The following is a 20900-nucleotide window of genomic DNA, read 5'->3' on the forward strand; positions in this document are numbered from 1 at the left end:
CCTAAGAAATTAAATATACTCCCTGCCAAATTTCAAATGCAAGATGTTGATGAAGATCAACACAATAACCTATGCTTACATATACAAAACAAAAGAAAATAAATACCTAAAACTCTATATTCCATGCTCAGCAGCCAATGATGGTGATGTTGATGCCAGGCATGTTGGCCTAGATTTAAGCCCAACACTTGACTTGAGTTAGAGCTGTTAAGTTCAAAACCAGCCTGGTCTACATACAAACTTTCAGGAAACATCCAGGAACTCTGGGACATTATGATATCACAAAACATACTAATAATCAGATTAGAAGAAGAAGGATGAGATCAAAGTTCCAGAAGATATTTTCAACAAAATCATACAAGAAAAATTTCTTAACCTAAAGAAGATGTCTATGAAGGCACAAGAAGCATAAAAACACCAAAGAGACTGGACCAGAAAAGAAAGTCCTCTTAGCACAGAATAATCAAAATACAAAACATGCAGAACAAAGAAAGAATATAAAAAGCTGCAACTGAAAACAAAAACAAAAACAAACCAAACTAACCAACCAGACAAACCAAACCAAACCAAACAAAACAAAAAATAACCCACAAAAACCAACCAAAAAAAAAAAGAGGCAGATCTATTGGAATTAATCCTGTATTCTCAGTAAAAATGCTAGAAGTTGAACAGCTTAGACAGAGTGTTTCTGACTCTAAAAAACTACAGAAGCCAAGACAAATTACTAACCATGCCCAGAAAGTTTCAATCAGCAAATGAAGAAAAATAAGATGTTTCATGATAAGGTCAAATTTAAACAATATGTATCTATAAATATAGCCCAACACAGGGTGCTAAAACCACCACCACCACCACCACCAAAATACCAGGATTTACAATCACTGTTTGTTGATATCTCTTAATACCATTGACCCAAATTCACCAATAAAAAGACACAGGCTCACAAAAATGGATGATAAAACAAAATCCACCCTTCTTCTAAATACATCAAACACAGCTTCACATCAAGATAGACATTATCTCAAGGTAAAGGGTTGGAAAAGATATTCCAAATAAATGAATTAGAATATCAAGCTTGTAAAGCAATTTTAATATCTAACAAAACAGACTTCAAAATCAACTAATCAAAAGATGGCAAAAGACATGACATATTAAAAAAACATCCAGCAATATAACATTTCAATACTTAACATCAATGCCCCTAACCTAAGAGCACCCAAGTTATAAAAGAAACACTTCTGCAGCTGGCATCACATCCTGGCCCTCATCAACCGATAGGAGAAGACTTCAATATATCACTCTCACCAATGGACAGGTCCTCCTGACCAAACTGAACAGAGAAATGGTCCAGATAACTGACATCAAAACACTACCCAAATGATGTTTACAGAACATCCACCCAAACAAAAAGATTGTTCTCTCTTCTCAGCAACACATATATTGTTCTCCATAATTGATGATATACTTGAACTGTGGAAGTCTCAAAAGATATAAGAAACTTTCAATAACCTCCTGCATCCTATCAGACCACTAAGGTTTAAAGCAGCACATCACCAATAACAAAAACAATAGAAAGCTTACAAACTCATAAAAATTGAACAACACTCTATTAAATAAAAATTGGATCAAAACTGAAATAAAGAAATTAAAGACTTTCTAAAAGTCGATGAAATGAATACATAAGATATCAAAAGTCATAGTACACAACGGAATTGTTGACCAGAAGACAGTTCATACCACTAAGTACATTCAGAAAAAATAATCAGAAAGATCTCTTAGTAGCAACTTAACAGCACACCTAAATACTCTAGAAAAAAAATGAAGTAAACAAAACTAAAAGGAGTAGACAGTGAGAAATTACTGAACTATGTCTTCACTGGTAAAACCAAATGTTACCACAGGAAAAGAAAGGAGGATCCTAACAAAATTGATAATGATTAGATTTTAATAGTGGAGATCTCCTGAATAAGCAGAGGTAACTTTTCATCAGACAGTGTGGTCATTCACTCCAAACTAACTTAATAAAGACTGAAGTTTTTTTTCTTAAATAAAAAAGATACTTTTGTTGTTTCATATTAAAAACAGTTAAGAGCTTTAAAAAGTTTTAAGTAAATTCTAAGGTATAAATTTTTTGAGTTGGAATAATTTGGAGTGACTATAACATATCTGAGCAGCATGGTGATAGACCATGCATTTAATCCCAGAAGAGACAAGCAGTTCTATATTAATTAGTTGTTTTCTAAATTCAGGAGTTACAATGACAGGGTGTTGGTGGTTCATAGCCTTAATCCCAGCATTTGGGAGGCACGTGCCTTTTCATACCACCTGGGAGGCAGAGGCAGGCACACAGGATTTACACTGATTTTATTTAAAAGCTGCTTATAAAAGGCAGGCTGAAAATCAAAGTGAATATCCTTTATTATCTAGAAATAAATACACTTTAAGGTATATTTGGAAACTTTCAAAGATTTTTTTAACTTTAATTGAGATATTATACTTTTTCTATTTCGAAAAAAACATTTTGCTCTATAAAAGATATAACATGCCTAAAAAGCTACAACCCTCACCCCAGAATTAGGGATGGGGCAGGGTTTTGATTTAATCTTTTCAGGAGAATAAAATCATCCAACTAAAGAATATGGAGACCACTGGACACATGAAACTTCTGAAGAAAATGACAGATCACCAAAAAAAATGTGAAAAGAGAAGGAGTAAACTGGCCAACTGGTATCACTCACCTTCATGTTATCTCTTCTGTCTTCTACAGATATAAGTGCAAATTGTCTTTATGTGATTGCTAAAGAACAATCCAAAATCTCTATCTCATATCAGAAAAGCCACCTGGTAAGAAACAGAGGAAAACAGAAAAATAAGGGATGATTCCATTGCCATGAATCTCATAATCTTCTGGCATGATGTGACTTTTGTACTTACTACAAACTTCAATAATCAAGAATGTGTACAGTGTTTGTGAAAGAATAAGGGGGTGAGAAAAAAAAGCCCAAAAAATAAGCCTAAAATATAGCCAAGCTAACATGAAAAGACATAAGTAACTCCTAGCATGAAAAATTGGCATGGAACCAGAGATACCTTTGATTTTCTAATTAATACAAATTAAATAAACACAGATTTCACAACTGCTACAAGACAAACTCAAAGTGACACCTAAACAGTTATATTTTCCTGACCCTCCAGCTACTACTAACCTCCTTTACAGAGAGTCCTTTTGCTTTAGAAGTCTCTTAAAAAATGGAGGTGATCATAAGCTGGGCTATGGCTTGCAGTCCCTCATGTCCCCTTGTGGGTTCAGGCACAGCCCAGCCCTTGCAGACACTCACACACAAAAAATGATGGAGAATAATTTAGTTTCTGTTTCCTTCTGCATGATTTATGTCACAATATGTGGAATCTTTCCTATCCTCTTATTTAAAACCAGGCACACCTGACAAAATTCTGCATCTCAGAAATTCCTTTTGTACCCTGGAATTGAATTTCCCTAAATCATGCCATTGTGACTGGTGGTAGTTGAAAGGTTAAAAAAATGTAATCAAGTATTGCTGAAAGATGACCACCACCCCTCTTTTCTTCCAGGTTCAAAACGAGTTGTAAAATTTGTTATGCAAATCTCTATGTGGAATACAACATTAATCATTTCTAGAAATGAGACCTTCAGTTTTCCAATCTGTCCACTGCAAAACTTATGCTTGCGTGTGTACACTAGATAGTGATATTATAAGCACCACAATTTTCTACTGCCCAGGCGGCAAAGTCCTCACTTCTCTGGACAATCAACACTCAGGAAGGGTCAGAGGCCAAGGGTCTCTGTCAAGATCACCACATGGAGACCAACAGAACCACAGCCTGAACCACAGTCCATCTCATTCAAAGCAGATCAGGCTGTGATAGCTCAGGAGCCTGCTATTCCTGGCCTGGGGACAATGGCCCCACACTCAGCATGACATGGCCTCTGGTCTCACTCACAGCTCTTTAGAGCTATATCAGAGGAAAATCCCAAAACAAACCCATAAATTACCTCTCACTATTGCTCCTGACTGCTAGGCCTACCCAGAATCCCTCATTAGCTTGAACAATACAGCTGAGTCTTAGGACAGTAGTAGCTCCTCTACCAGTGGATCAAAGATCAAATGATGCTGATAGCAGAGGCATTCTATCTTTGCCCTAACCCCTATGGGCACACAGAATGCTAATGTTGTTATAAAAGAATGAAAATTCCAATTATTCTATTTTAAAACCTTCCAGTGAAGAGAGGCAGAGAAAGCACCCATCTGACCATCCTACTCACCTCAACTCCAAGAGTAAAAAGCCCCAAAAGCTCACCAGTTCAGATGACAGATTAGGGGAGATAGGCCAAAGGAACCCAAGGCCAAAGGCTTTCTAGCTCAAAGCTCAAAAAGCCCAAAATCTACTATGCTAAAACTCCTTCCACTTTTACACTCTTTCTTAAATACATTTCAGCTGAAAGTTCCACTTACTCTTTAATCCCTGTCAGCTGGCCTCTTGCTTTGCCTCTTGATCTAGGGTTAACATTATTAAATCCTGTGCACAGAGAGCTTTTGAATTAAAGGTATGTTCCAGGGCTGACGGAACCATACCATAATCACCTCTTTAGAATAAACAGAAAGTTCTTGGAATTAAGGTTTGTGTTAGGGCTCAACCATACCAAACAAAGCACAGGTTTTTACTGTTCACAATCTATGGGATCACACTGGGATCAAATATCCTGCAACATCCTCATCTTGGAAATGTTTTAAAATACAATCTTCTACTTTCCCAGGGCACCTGCTCATCTTCCAAGATACAGGTCATTTATGTTGCACATTCCATTACATGATCAGTGTCCAACGCAGTCATCTCTACCTCATATTTGGGAAGTCCTTCAGCCAAACTTTAGTCAAAGCCAAATAGTAACAACCATTAAAGAAACAAATGGCCATGAATTTGAAAGAAAGGAGTAGGTAATGGGAGCTCAATGAAAATGAGAAATAAAACAAAAAGGATATGGCTGTACCTAGGAATGTTGGAATAGAAAGTTTATTATAGATATATGAGAGAACATAGTCAGACACAGGAACATCTGGGACAGTCTAGGATTGACATGAACTTGAGCCATGTGAGAGGAGAAGAGAGCCAGATGAAAAGGGTGGGAAGGTAAATGATAAATGAAAAAGACCAGGTAACCAAAATGGTTGGAATACATAAGGAATGAGAGCTGGGAGGAGGGCAGCTCAACTTCTGAGGTAGAGATCTGTGTATGACACCCATACCTTGTAACAGGAAAAGATTGAGGGATGCTGGGAGAACCTGACAGCCAGGTCTGCTTTGATTGTTAAGTAGCCTCCTTAAAGATTCATCCCAGCATTTGAGATGTAAGAGCAGAGAGGAATGAAAAGGTTGAAATGATTTCATTATAACCTTAAAATTATTTTTAAAAGTTGAAAATGGCCTTATGGTCCAATATTCTTCAGAGACTTTGAATATGTATTAGAGAACACCAAGTATTACTCACAACTTCTTTTCTCAGGTTGTGCACTTTCAAATGTGGGGAGGGGAAACATCCCTGTTAGTCACTACCACAGCAGTTTATCCAGAACTTCTGTTTTGTTTGAACTCATGCAACTATAGAAATTTGCTTCCCAGAAACAAGCTCAGCAACTAATCCATATTCTTGATTCCCTTTGTGTATGACTCCCCCCAAATGTACAGTTTTCACTTTTATTGACCATCTAAAATTGATTACATGACTCATTACCATCTTCCCTTCTCCCCCTCCCTTTCTGTGTTGTGACTACACCAGCTTCAAAGTAGGTTAGTGAACTCAATTCTTACACAGGTCCCTCTTTATTTGTAATTGCCCACCTCTAAAAATTTAGGGTCTTCAGGGGACATTAATTCACTGTTCTATTTTACTTCACACTCACTAGTCAGGGCCCACCTAAAAAGAGCTGCAGGACTATGTTCTAGGCACTAGGCAGTAGGGGCAGCATTCAGTGTTCCAATAAAGTGTAAACTACATAGCATGTGAAAGGCTGATCTACAGGAGACATTGCTTTAACAAAAACAAATATCAAAGCACTAGGGGAAAAGGAATGAAATTCTTAATGACTGGATTATCAAAGAATATTATCTAATAAGAGACTAGAGCAGTAATGCATCAACAAAATAAAATTTAATAATACCAACAACTGACTTATTTATTTATTTATTCATATATTTATTTATTGTGGATACAGTGTTCTGCATGCATCTACACTTGCATGCCAGAAAAGAGCACCATATCTCATTATAGATGTTGTAAGCCACCATGTGGTTGGTGGGAATTGAACTCCTGACCTCTGGAAGAGCAGCCAGTGCTCTTAAACTCAGAGTTGAAAAAAAAACACATAGCATACTGACTTTGAAAAACACAGGCCATTCTCTTGTAGAGGGAAAGCCATTAATAAGATACTGTTTGATGTTATCCCTGTGTACAATATTAGCTGCTGAGACCTGTAACCTGACAGACACAGCTTAAGCCCATAGCCTGTGTCTCAAATTTGAACTGACAGAACTGTGTCAATGAGGATTGTACATATGGGCATAGGACAGTCCCTTAATTTGAAATTCAATATTTACTGGAGCAAGATACCTGACCCAAATTGTACACCCACCAATCTTGTCTGCTTTCATTTGCATTCATGAATTAATAAATACACATTGGGAATTTACAAATTAAAAAGACATAACCCTGACACATTTCTACACAATCCTGGTGAGCAAACATGTGTATCCCGGGATCCTAATCTCTAACAGGTCTGGTTAGCATACTGCGTATCTGTGGAGTGTTTTACAGGCAGTCTTCCCTCAGCTAAATTCTAACTGGTACCACTAGTTTCTCAGCGATAGTAAATCCTTTACATCATCAGTTCTACTCTTCTATATCACAGCTTAATATTTGAGTGCTCTCTGACACAGGACATATAATTTATAACCCCCACAAAATCCAAATGGATCTTTTAGAATGGAGAGACATCTTCAAAGGTCACCAGGAACTAGGCCTAAAAAAGGGCACTTAAATTTCACCAGAATTGTGACTCTATTATAAAGCCACCAGGAATTGGACCATGGGTCACCAATTCCAAATACAAGGTCGTAAGATTCCTTACCCAAGGAACAGCCTGAGGATAACAAGAATGGGAAGGTATCTTATCTCAAAGTGGGGCATTTGTGCTGAGCAGTCTACCAACTTTGTAGTAGAACCTTCAGTGACAAAGAAAATACCCAACATTCCTGAGGCATAGAGATAGCTCCCTCAATGTTAGTTATGTTAGCTAGCCAATCACTTTGTAAAAAGCTTGCCCTTGCTGAATGTCAACCAATCCTGTAACTATTAAACCAGAACTTCCTGGTCCTTCCTAAAACCCCAATCAAAACCCTGCCATGCACCTGCTCAGGGCTCTCTCTGATCCACTGTGTTTGTAAAAATGGAGAGACCCAGCATAAGCCCAAATAAAACTCTTTGCTCTTGCATATGTGGTCTGGCTCCCGATGATCTTTGGTCACCCTAAGATCTGGCCATAACATATGAGTTCTTATATTGGATCCCCAAGTCTCCCAAGCACCCCAGGCACATGGAGCTGAACAACAGCCAGTAAATGAGCACTCTGTCTGTGTCTTTCTCGGTGTTTCTCTAGTTTGTTTTTTTGGGACTCAAGGCAAAATGTGTAATATGTGTCGTCAGAAAGGTTAGAGCTGATGCTCTGGACAGCTGTGGGCCACAGGGGGTCTGGAAGACTTTCCAGATCCCCCCCAAAAGGGCACATCTTTAAAGGGAGTTGAGCACCGAGTTTTCTTTGATCTCTGGATCTTTGGACAAGGATAATGCAGGTAGCTCCTGCAGCAGAGATTCACTGATATCCTACTTTCCTTTTCCACTGCAGGAGTGGTGGGATCTGCTGTCTGGCTCTGTGTATTTTTCTGCTGCACAAGCAATGGGATCTAGTCTGTGTCTTGTTTAACTGTTTTGACTCTCGCTGTCATTTTTTGTCTCTGGGACTGACTGAGGACATGGGACAAAATCCTTCTATCCCCCTAGACCTGATTTTTTTCCCATTTCAGGAGGCTTGAGCCATGCTTCACAGTCTCCAGTGAGAGTGGCAAGAATGTGGCAAGGGATTGATACAGTATGTGGAGCTCAGGATTGGCACCTCTGCCAATGTTCTCTGGTCTCTAGTCTGGCAGATCTTATCCACTACTCTGGCCTCGGGTCTGGCAGAGTGTGTCCCCTGCTCTGGCCTCTGATCTGGCAGAAATTTGCTGCTGCTGTGGTCTCTGGTCTGGCAGAGTTTGGCTGGTGCTTTGGGCTCTGGTCTGGTAGACAGAGATCAACAAATATGTTGCTGCTCCATTCTCTGGTCTGGCTGAATGCAGGTCATCATTCCAAACTCGGGTGTAGTTGGATGGAGCCTGATTTGGGGGTAGGTCACCACTAATGGAATAGGATAGAGGGCCCATAGAGAGACAGGCCACTGTTCTGAGTTTTTGGTATTTCTTCTTCCATTCTCTTCGAGCGCATTATACCCAGTACATTTTTTTTCCTTTGTTGTACTTTTGTGATTTTGTTTGCTTGTGATGGTCTCAGTGGGCTGGTGATCAAACAGCTGTGCTCCATTGTGACTTTGCCTTCCCCATGCTCCCAACACTACAAGCTGGGGCACCTCTGGTCATCAGTGGAAACACATATTTCCACATATTTGGCGAGGAAGGCTCGGTTGGAGAGGGGTCTGTGTGCAGATAGTCTTTCTGGGCTTGACCTTGTTGCCTCCTTGCTATCTCTATGAGGAAGTTTGGTGACCTGAGGTTAGCTCTAGCTTGGAACAATGACCACCAAATAATGCTCTTAGTTGAAAAATATTGTAGTTATTACTATTATTATTATTTGGTTAGGGTCCCCTGTAGCCCAGCCCAGCCTTAAACTAAACAGCTATAAGATGACCTTGAATTTCTGATCCTTCTGCTCCACGTCGTATCAAGTGAGGTACACTCCCAATCCCACAAACTTCTTTTTTTTAGCCATAGGTGGCTTCAACAAGGAAGTGAACCAAACTCAAATAGGGAAGGCTTGGCTCCACTGAGTTCCTGGGTCTGAGCCTGTGTACTGGCACTGTACACAGAATACCCACCTGAGCATCTTGATATGTCACTTATTATCATGGCTGTACTTATGAGATTGTCACCTGAGAATGAAAACAATTCTTTTTTAGTTAAGGTCTCATACTGGCAACTAAAAGAATTTTATTAGAAAATCTTAGAAAGCACATGTATGATTGTGGTTTGAATGGGTGGGGAACCTCTGTCAATGTGCTCCCCAAAGTGCTAAAGGTCGTAAGCATGGGGAATGGGGAGGAGTAGATGAGGAATTCACCATGTCTGAGTATCTACCCCTACCCCCCAGAAAATGAGTTGCTTTAATTAATCACCAATGCAAGAAAAAAAAATAGCTAGAATGCATTTGAGGTTCAAGGTTTAGAAGTGAGGCTGCAGGGGTCCTTTTGGCAATGCTTTGAAGAACTGCATCCATTCAAGTGCAATGTTTGTAAATTCACACTGAGCAAGGAAGGCAGGGAAGGGAAGGGGAGGGAGGAGAATAAAAAGGAGGACAGGGGAGAAACATGTTCAAACTTTTCCTGTCAAGAAAACGAAAAGAAAAAAAAATCTTAATGAAGTCCCACTTTTTGTATGTGTGCCCAAGAATTTTTTTATCATTATTTATTTAATTATTTGTGTCAAATATTTTTTTAATTTTTTAAACTTTTATTAATTACACTTTATTCACTTTGTATCCCCCCATAAGCCCCTCCTTCCTCCCCTCCTAACCCCACCTACTTTTCCCTTTCTTCATGAATGATCCTCCCCAAGTCCACTGATAGGGGAGGTCTCCCTTTCCTTCCTTCTGATCTTAGTCTGTTAGGTCTCATGAGGAGTGGCTGCATTGTCTTCCTCTGTGGCCTGAGATCAAAGAGCAGGCCAATCAGTTTATGTTACAGGCAGTCCCTCTTCCCATTACTATGTAACCCACTTGGACACTAACTGTCATGGGCTACATCTATGCAGGGGTTCTAGGTTATCTCCATGCATGGTACTTGGTTGGAGTATGAGTCTCTGGAAAGACCTTGGTGTTCAAATTTTCTCATTCTGTTGCTCTCCTTGTGGAGTTTCTGTCCTCTCCAGATCTTACTATTTCCCACTTCTTTCATAAGATTCCATGTACTCTGCCCAACACTTGGCCATAAGTCTCAGCATCTGCTTTGATAGTCTGCAGGGCAGAGCCTTTTAGAGGGCCTCTGTGGCAGGTTCCGAACTTGTTTCCTGTTTTCTTCTTCTTTTGATGTCCATCCTCTTTGCCTTACAGGATAGGGATTGAGCGTTTTAGTCAGGATCCTCCCTCTTGATTAGTTTCTTTGGATGTACAGATTTTAGTAGGTTTATCCTATATTATATGTCTATATGAGTGAGTATATACCGTGTGCCAAGAATTTTTAAGTTGTGTTTATGTGTACATTCCTTTCATCATATTTACATATATACTCTAAACGTTTGCTGAATAATGGTGTTTCAATGTCGTTCCCACATTTCAACTGAATTATTTTTGGGCACTAAATCTAAACCTAATTCTTATCCATATTTGGAGGTTTTACTTTCTCCAATGTGTGGTTTTATTTTCTTAGTTAACAGTGTGTACACAGTCCCTTACACCAGGGTCATCATATTTGTGTCTCTAACAAAGTAATGAAAAACATTAAATAGTACTAATAATGTTAATGACTAAAATGAAAATAACTGAGTGCATTGTACAATGATCTCAGATGCTCTTTTCAGACAGGACATTTTATGATGAAATTTTTTCATGAGGCACAAAATGCCTGCTAAGCTTAAGGCTTGTTTACAACATTTTCTTGAAAACAAGGTTCAAGATGAATCCTGAAGTCATAACATCAAATGATGTACAGAGAGGACATAATCACCTTTGCAGATATGGGCTCCTAGGGATAAGTATGGTAGGATTCAAAGCTCAGGACACTTTCTGAGAATATGACTTCTCATAAAACCTAATGAAAAAATTGATTCATCCCAGAAAATGAACATATACATAAAACCAAATACATATAAAGCAGGTAAATGTCAGGAGAAGGACCAGGTTAAAAACTAACACCAAATAAGTATCACTGTTGCTGTATCTGGAATTTCTACCTTATTTGGAATGCAGAGACAAGAAGACTGTTAACTCCTGTATTGAAGGAAGTGCATCTGCATAAAGAAAAGCAATGTTTCAATTCTCCTGTTCTTTTTTTCTTCTCCCCTTCCTCCTCCTTCCTTACCTCCTATATATGAAGCAAATGTTCTACCTCTTAGTTGTATTCCTGCCTTCTGTACAAAACAGGCAGAAACAGATAATCTTTGGATATAATGAAGCCAGATGCTAAATCTCACTAAAGCTTAAAGGAAGTAACTTGTTATGGGATAAATTAAAGAGAACACAGAGAAGGCAACAGGCATAGAGTAGGGTGTCCTAGTAACAGCAGTAACAGAACAAGATAAAAAGACTCCAGGAAAAATTTTTTACAGATGGCACAATGGCTGGCATTAACAAATAAAATGCTACATGCTCCCATCCTTTAGGTGAGAATTCTGTTTTACTATCAGATTATGAAGACTTTGTTAAAGGAATTTACTTTTTAAAAGGTTATTTGTCCTTTCACAGAGAGTTATTGTGAATTAGGTACCCAATACTCTGCTAAGTCCTGAACACACAAAAATGATTGATGTAAACACCACTTTCTCTATAAGCTTACAGTCTTGTGGGGTAATCCACCATAAACAAACCCATAGACCATGCATAGAAATGTATACATCACTATAAATTCCACTATGAAACCTAAAGGAAAGCAAGAGGTACCTAACACCCCAGAAAAGATAAAGAACATACATATTCAAAGGCTGAGAGATGAGAACATTTTAGTTCAGTAGGTGAAATGAAAGAAGGTGAATTTGTTTTCAGTATACTAGGGAAGAAGAATGGAATGATGATGATGATGATGATGATGATGATGATGATGATAATGATGATAATAATAATAATAATAAAAAGATTAAAGAAGGATGGTAGCCATCCCTCTCTGCTGCTGCTGTTTTGTTCATCCTTGCACCCTCTCATGTGACTCTATGCCCTCTAGTGGAAACGGGAGGCAACTTCTCCATCATTTCTCTCTGGAACTGTTGATGGTTTGTTTAATCAGCAGAGCCTGCAGGGCTGGTGGCCTCCAGGGAGAACCCATGAACTGGAGGCTCTGGCAGGGTGACTCCAGGAAGTGACCATGCTTCCTCAGCCCGGTTCTGGATGGAACTCGGAACCCTGGTTGCCAGGTAACGGGAGGCCAGCAGCAGCAACAGCAGCCTGGACAGACCAGCCGGTCCAGAGGAGCTGGAGAGATGAGTCTCTTCTGCTTCCAGACCTCCACGGGCTCAGGTCTCAGAGAAGACAGCGGTGGTCGCCTGTGCCGCTGCTGGAGACATGTGGTGCGCTCCCTGACACATTTCTGGCCTGTTCCCCACTGGGAGACCAAGGTAACCAGGGCCGTCCTGCAGCAGGGAAGCTTTCTGGTCCACCCCACCCCCCATCCACCGCGATCACAGCCTGGAAGAGTGTTCCTGTTGGGACACTGAGGAACGCTTTTCATGCCTGCTTCCCGCTTAGGTGTAGGGAAATTGGTCATTGGTGCCCCTCGGGGTTTGCACACTTAAAGCCTCCCTCCTGCCCTGGTCCTTCCTCATAGCGAAAGGTAGTGAGCCTTCCTTCATGGCATCCTCATGCTCAGCAATGATCACATGGACTATGTGAAGCAGATGATTCCCTATTTGCCCACCTTCTGGCCCTTTATCCAAAGATTGCCACCATCTGGTTGGTTCTGGACCTGATGCTGAAAAGGCAGGAGAGTGGTTCCACCAGGGATCTAGCCAGCTCTCAGATCTTCTCCTGCTGTTTCCCAGGGCCAGTGCCCTGTGCCCTCACAGAACCGGACGTGTGAGTCCCAGCAGCCTGAGTCCCAGGCCAGACCCCTTAAAGTGACATGGCCAAACATGGGTGATTGTGGCAGGGTGGGGCTCTCACAGGTGCCATTCACCTTCCCCAGGGAATCTCACACACCACCATTTCTCATGCCCTGAGCGACCTTTCCCCGTTTGTGTAAAGGATTCTGGACCCCATTTGCACTGTTTGTTATGGATGGAGCCCCTAGCACCCCCACACCCATCCCTGGGAAGATTCTAATAGTTCCTTCTAGATGTCTGGGTGGCTTGGGGACATGGGGCAGTAGGGGTATCACCCCCATGAACTGTCACAGGTATAGATCCTTCAGGCGGAAAAGCAGACAAAGACATGAGTAGGCTTGGGGTGGAGGGGGAGGTGAGCAGGAAGGGGTGTTTAAGGCCAGGGTGGAGGGCCAATTTTGGCCAGGAGCCTCACCTTTGGGGTTCTCTACCTAGGGACTGTCCTCACGACCTAACCTGCTGGTAGAGGATAGAGGTTTCCCACTGGGCTCCTAGGTTTTGAGCAGCAGAGGGAGAGACAAAAAAGGAAAGGCCCTGGGGGATACCAATGCCCCCCCCGCAGTTCCAAAGAGAGGCCAGACTCCCGACACAGTGTCCCTTTGCCCTGCTCTCACCCACAGTGCCATCTTCTCGTTCTTGTCCCAGTGGCTGCAGAAATTCCCCAGGATTTCTCTGGGCCCCCGGACCTGGCCATCGTGAGACGGCTGCTGGACTATGCAAGGATCCATGTGCCCACTGCAGAGTCGGACTGCCAATCTGGGGAGATCCTCCGGGCAATGGATAAGCCCTAGATAAGCTTAAGCCTGAGAAGGAGGATGAGGATGAGGATCCGAGGGAGGCGCCTAGTGAGGTAGCAGCTGATTCCAACCCCGTGTCCCACAGGGGAAGTGTCCTGAAGCTCTGGCCAAGGAAGCAGAGGAGGAAGACTGTCAAATCGACTGTCCTGCGGGTAGGAGAGGGGACTGTGCCTCCCCTGGCATGGAGAGGCCATCTTGGGTTAGCTCACCCCATTCTGCGTGCCTTCAGGCTGCTCCCTTATCCCAGATGACGGCTCACCCCTTTCTTTGCCCAGATCCGGGGCTACTTGGGGCCTCAACTGCAGAGCTGTCCATGCAAGACACCTTGGTGGTACAGGAGAAACGGAGCCTGGTTTTGGAGGCAGATGCTAAGCCCAAAGAGGATGCTGAGATCCTGGATCCCATGGCTGCAGGATCCCCAGTCTTGCCAGAAGCTGGACCAGTGCAACCTCTGGCTTTAGCATCAGAGGACACACAGGCCCTTGTGGACTTGGCGGATGAGCTACTGTTTCTCTCCACTGTAGTGCACTTGGGGGCACCCATTCCCCTGTCCCCGCTGCCCGAGGTAGACATATAGTTCGTACAATTGCCGGCTGAGCTGCATCCAGCGCCTTCTCCCCTTAGAGAAAAGATTCCCTTAATTTTGTATATTTTTAAATTGCTGTTTTTCACTCTTGTGTTATTGTTGTTGGTTTCATATTATTATTATTTAAAACGTGTTGCTTACTCAACTTAAGTGATGTATTCAGAGATGGGGCCTCCCCATCGGCCCACAGTGGGTGGCTTAGCCAAGGGGTATGGAGCCTGTTTTTGTTGAGAGTTTCCTGCGAGTTGGGCATGTGCATCCATCTATAGAAGATGCTGCCAGGTGTGTAGTTGGTGCGCAGGGGGTCTACTGGGATAGATTGAGCCCCAGAAAAAAAAGCCCAACAGGGCCAGTGCTTGACAGCAGAATTTTGGGGCCACAGCTGGGCCAAGAGCTAGGCTCTGAGGACCAGGACCAGGACCAGGACCAGGAACAGTACCAGGACCCAGCTCTGTGGACACTATCCCTGAGGGGAAAAAAACCCTATAATTTGAGATACAGAGTACATTTTGGGGGATCATTTAAATACATGATATTTCTACATAGCCATGCCTGTTTTAGAACTCAGTTTTGGAGCTGGGCATGGTGGCACACACCTGTAATCCCAGCACTCAGGGAAGAAGTGACTTGAATTTGAGGCCAGCCAGGTCTACAAAGTAGATCTAGGACAGCCAAGACTACACAAGGAAATTTTGTCTAAAAAACAAACAAATAAATGAACGAACAAACACAAAAGAGAGCTAATTGTGTGGACCAAGCTGACCATAATCTCAGAAAGATTAGGTTTCCATGGACTCCCAGGTCTACGATGACAGGGATGCATCTCTGAGCAAAGCTAAGATATTTTTAATGACTTATTCTTGAATCAAGGAATGAATGGATAAAATAAGATGTACACAGGTAACATTTTTTTCTTTTAATGAACAGTAATAAGTCTTCAAATTCTACATTTATTTACAATTGCAAAATCATTTCTGATGTTGTCAGTAAGTGGGTTTTCTCCTTTGCTTTAATTTCATCCATTGAAAAATGTTTGAGTATGTATGTGCCATGAGAGGACAACTTATTGCTGTTTACTATCTGTTTACATCCCATATATGAGTTTTCAACATGAAACCCAAAGAGTCTTTTGACCAGTGAAAGAACTGGCCCTTAATTAGGTTTAAAAATGATTTATGTATGTGCTGGTGTGTGAATTTGTACATACAAAGGCCCAAGTATAGAAATATTAGAAAAATTCTATAGGAGTAATATTGGCTACCCAGAAATTGAGCTCAAATCATCAGGCTTAGAAACAACCAAGTATTCCCACTGAGACAACTCTCTGACATTCACTTGTAGATCTGAGACAGTTTTATGAATAAGTCTTTACTCCTAAGAAAGAACTAACACATTCCAAAAAAAAATGACAGCATTATATCATTTTAATTTGTATATAGCATTTATTATTATTATTATTATTATTATTATTATTATTATTATTATTATTTCATGTTCTTCCATCCTTATAGGACAATAGGTTTATAATCTGGATAGAAGACAATGTTTTACTGATGTAATATTTCAATTAAGTTTATTTGAGTATCAATGAACTCAGTGGGGAATGTCTGTGGTAAGCAAAACTGGCAACATGACTTTGAACATATAACAATGACTAAAATAAACCCCACAAAGCTGTCACCAAGTCTTCATACATTTGTCATGGCCTAAGAACCCATAGTCAGATTACACATACACACACAACATGCTGTTTTGAAATAAATATCATTGCTGTTACATTATTCAGCACCTCTAGATAATTCTCTCAGAAGGCAGTACTTCAACATTATGTGTCATGTAGTAACTAATGGGAACATAAGAAGAATGGAACTTCAAATAACATATATATGTGTGTATATATATATATTCATATATATTTATGCATGTATACATACATACATATACACTATTAAGCATTTTAACATTAATGTTGGTAAAAATAGAACACATTGGGGGAACATCTTCCACCCTTGGACGTGTACTCAGAAAGCTGACATGAGAATCAAGACTTCAAATGCAGCTTTGCCTAATTACTGACATCCAAATCAGGCTTGAAAACAAACATCTTAAAGGAATTTGTGAAAATGAAAAACAAAAGCACCATGCTTTCTCAGAGGCCCTTCATTGAAAAGCATGATCACATACCACATGGTATAAATAAGCAATGGATCACATAGATGATGGGAATCCCATTCTATACTTTTCAGCAGAAAAATACCTATCAGCAAGTGGAAATGCATTAGATCAACAGCAGCCACAGAAAGAATAACAGATTTACCTAATAAACTTCTGTGATTGGATTTGATACACATACATCAAACTTCAATACCTACTCCAATGTTTCAAAATATAGAACACAACCACAATTGGTGACTTCCTCCTTTACGTTATAAGTGAACATGGTAAATAATTTACTTCCTCCAAGGCTATGATGAAAAACAGATTAAAAAAATTTTTTTAGTAGATTCTTAGGGAGTACAGATTTTAGTATGTTTATCCTGTATTATATGTCTAATACCCACTTATGAGTAAGTAAATACCCTGTGTGTCTTTCTGCTTTTGGGATACCTCACTCAGGATGATCTTTTCTAGATCCCACCATTTGCCTGCCAGTTTCATGATTTCCTTATTTTTAAATGCTTAGTAGTATTCCCATGTGTAAAAGTACCACAATTCCTATATCCATTCCTCAATGGAGTGGGACCTGGGTTGTTTCCAGCTTCTGGCTATTACAAATAAAGCAGCTACAAACATGGTCCAGCAAATGTCCTTGTTGTACACTTGATCAAATTTTGGATATATACCTAGGAGTGGTATAGCTGGATCTGGAGGTAGCACTATTCCTAATTTTCTGAGAAATTACCACATTGATTTCCAAAGTGGTTGTACAAGTTTACATCACGACCAGACATGGAGGAGTGTTCCCCTTTTCACACATCCTCTCCAGCATGTGTTGTCACTTGAGTTTTCGATCTTTTCTGTTCGGATAGGTGTAATGTGATATCCTGGGTTCATTTTGATTTGTATTTCCCTGATGACTAAGGAAGACTTTTGAGGGGGCAGGAGTTCCACAAGGAGAGCATTGGGACTGATACTCCAACCAAAGACCATGCATGGAGATAACCTTGAACCTCTTCAACTCCTGCCCAGATATATTCCATGGCAGCTCAGTCTCCAAGTGAGTTTCCTAGTAATGGGAACAGGAACTGTCTTTGATATGAACTCAGTGTCTGGCTCTTTGGTCACCTCCCCTTGATGGGGGAGCAGGCCACAGTAGAGGACAATGCAGCCAGTTCTGATGAGATCTCATAGGCTAGGGTCAGATGAAAGTGGAGGAGGACCTCCCATATCAGTGGACTTTAGGACAGAAATAGGAGGAAGTTAGGAGGTTGAATAAAGGAGGGGATGAAGGATGGAGCCACAGCATGGATACAATGTGAATAAACTGTAATTTACAAAAACATAATTTTTTTAAAAGTTAAAAAAAAGAAACAACCTTCAGATACTAGAAGGTTTTTTTGTTTACATCCCAGGATATTGTTTTTTGAGAAAGAGATTTTCTGTATAGCCTTGACTGACCTGTCATACTTTCTAGACCAGGCAGGCCTTAAACTAACACAGATCCATTTCCTTCTGCCAGTCATAGTGCTAGTATTAGAGGCATTTGCCAACAATCCAGGCTTTGATTTTTTTAATTTAATTTAATGTTTTATTTTTGCGACATGGTATCTCAGTGCATCATTGCCAATCCAGGACTCTCTTTGTAAACCAGGCTGACCTTGAACTCACAGAGACCTACCTTCATCTGCCTCTCAAGTGCTGGGACTATGGATGTGTGTCACCATGCCTCGTAAGACTTTCTTATAGCCTTGTCACACTATGTGATTTCAGATATATCTAGCCACACATCTAGCCTGTTTTTTTAGACAATGTTTCTCTCTAGCCATGCATGTCCTGGACTTGCTTTGTAGACCAGGGTGACACTGAACTTACACAGCAGCATGCTTGTGTCTCCTAGAGAGACAGGATTAGAGATATGTGCCACAAAGCCTGGCTCAGATTTTTTATTTCAATAATATATCTATATGATTAAAACATAAATTGAAACATATACATATGATTAAAACAAAATGTATATATTAATATATAACATATTTATTAAATATATTGGTTTATATTACTATATTTAGTGAGAATATATTAATTATACATATGAATATTTTGGTATTTTGAGAGAGGGTTTCTCCTTTTAGCCTTGGCTATCTTGGACTAGATCTGTAGACCAGCCTGACCTTGAACTCACAGAGACTGGCCTGCTTCTGCCTGGCAGAGTACTGGGATTAAAGGCCTATGCCAACTCTTAGTATTTAGGCACCTGTTTCTGGCTTTCCTAGCAACCTGTGATGTCATTACGTGTTGACTGCCAGGGAGGGCAGGTGTGGTTACTTTGCTCCTTAAAAGGATCTGCCTGCCCACTTTGTCTCTCTCTTGGCCTCTCGCCCTCTTGCTATTGCCTTCTTGCGCTCTCCCCCTTCTCTGTTGGGGTGCCCCCTTCTCTCTCTTCCGCTATCATGTCCTGCTGTCTCCTTCTCTCTCTCTCTTCATCTCCATCTGAGAGACCACCTGAGAATGCAAACAACTGTAAAATAAAAAACAGCTGTGACTATTCCCATCTTTGAATTAAAGCCAGAGCCACGTAGCTCTCAAAAGGCAGGATGAACTGCTCTGAGATAGGTTTTAAAAAATAACGGCAGGGTGAATTGTTTTGAGAAAACTCACAAATGGCCAAAAACTGCAAACAACTAGCTGTAAACTATCTTCATGCTATTCTTGCTGACCAATCAATGTATAGAGCAAAAGTGGCCAGATTTTTAAGTATAAAAATCCTGTGCTTTGCATGCTTGGGGTCGTCTCCTGTCTTTGGAGGGGTGACCGTATCACGATTGGAAAAACAAAAAACAAACAAACAAACAAACAAAAAACTCTTGCTTCTGCATGGAGTCGTGGTCTGTGGGGATTTCTGGGAAGGGCGCAATCTTGAACTCCTGAGCTGTGAGACCCCAGGCCTTACATTTTTGGTGCGTTTGACCAGGAAAGGGCGTGCCCCTTCCCCAACCCTCATCAGACTGAGTTCGGAGGTTGAGCTCAAAACAGGTTAGTCTAATTTCTGTTTTGCTTTGCTTGTTTCTGTCTTACCAATCTGTTTCTGTTTAGGCGCCTATCTAGACCTTTTTTTAGTCATCTGATCATTCATTGTGATAGACAGACGTATCAGACTATCACTTGACTGGGAACTGGAGGACGCTCCGGTTTGGGAGGCTAGGATTGGGACGCTCCTCCTCCCATCTATTTTCTGTTAGAGATGGCTGCCGCCAGGCAGCCTTTCAATCAGAGTTCTGTGGTACCACCCTCAAGGGCGTCCTTGTCTAATTGTCTGTCTTGTTCTCTTTGTCTCTATCTGTGTTTCCTCTTTGACTTTCTTGACAGACGACTTTATTATGGGACAAACTGTGACTACACCCTTATCCCTCACCCTTGATCATTTCTCAGAGGTGAGATATAGGGCACATAACATTTCAGTTGAAGTTAAAAAGGGAAAATGGCAAACTTTCTGTTCCTCAGAGTGGCCTACTTTTCAGGTTGAATGGCCACATGAGGGCACCCTTCACCTTGACAAAATCCTTGCTGTCAAGATTAAGACCCTCCAGACTCCAGGAGGCCCTCTGTCTAAGGATCAGTGTGCATATTGCAAGGAGAAAGGACATTGGATCAAGGATTGTCCTAAAAGGACGAAAAAGCCAGAAAAACCGAATGCCCAAGCCCTGGAGACCCAGGTCCTAACCCTGGATGATGACAGTGATTAGGGGGGTACAGAGTTTGACCCCTTACCCAGAGCCCAGGGTAACCCTTAAGATGGACGGGAAGCCAGTCGACTTCTTGGTGGACACTGGCTTCCAGCATTCTGTTCTGTTACAAGATTTTGAAGCTAAAAAAGAAGAAATCATCGGTCCAAGGAGCCACTGGATGTAAACAATACTCATGGACTACCCGAAGAATGGTGGACGTTGGAGTGGACCGGGTATACCACTCATTCTTAGTTCTCCCTGAATGCCCATACCCGCTGTTAGGGCGAGATATTCTAACTAAGATAGGAGCCCATATCCATTTTAGACCAGATGGCCCACATTTGACAGACAATAAAGGAGATCCCATTCATGTACTGACAATTCAACTGGAAGATGAATGCCGCCTTTCTGAAAAGGTGGTAAGTCCAGAAAAAGACATTGACTGGTGGCTACAGAGATTCCCCAGGCATGGGCTGAAACAGATGGCCTAGGAAAAGCAGAGAAACAGCTCCAGTTCTGATAGAGCTG

The sequence above is a fragment of the Meriones unguiculatus genome (assembly GCF_030254825.1).
Source record: "Meriones unguiculatus strain TT.TT164.6M chromosome 13 unlocalized genomic scaffold, Bangor_MerUng_6.1 Chr13_unordered_Scaffold_28, whole genome shotgun sequence".
In the NCBI taxonomy this organism is placed as follows: Eukaryota; Metazoa; Chordata; class Mammalia; order Rodentia; family Muridae; genus Meriones; species Meriones unguiculatus.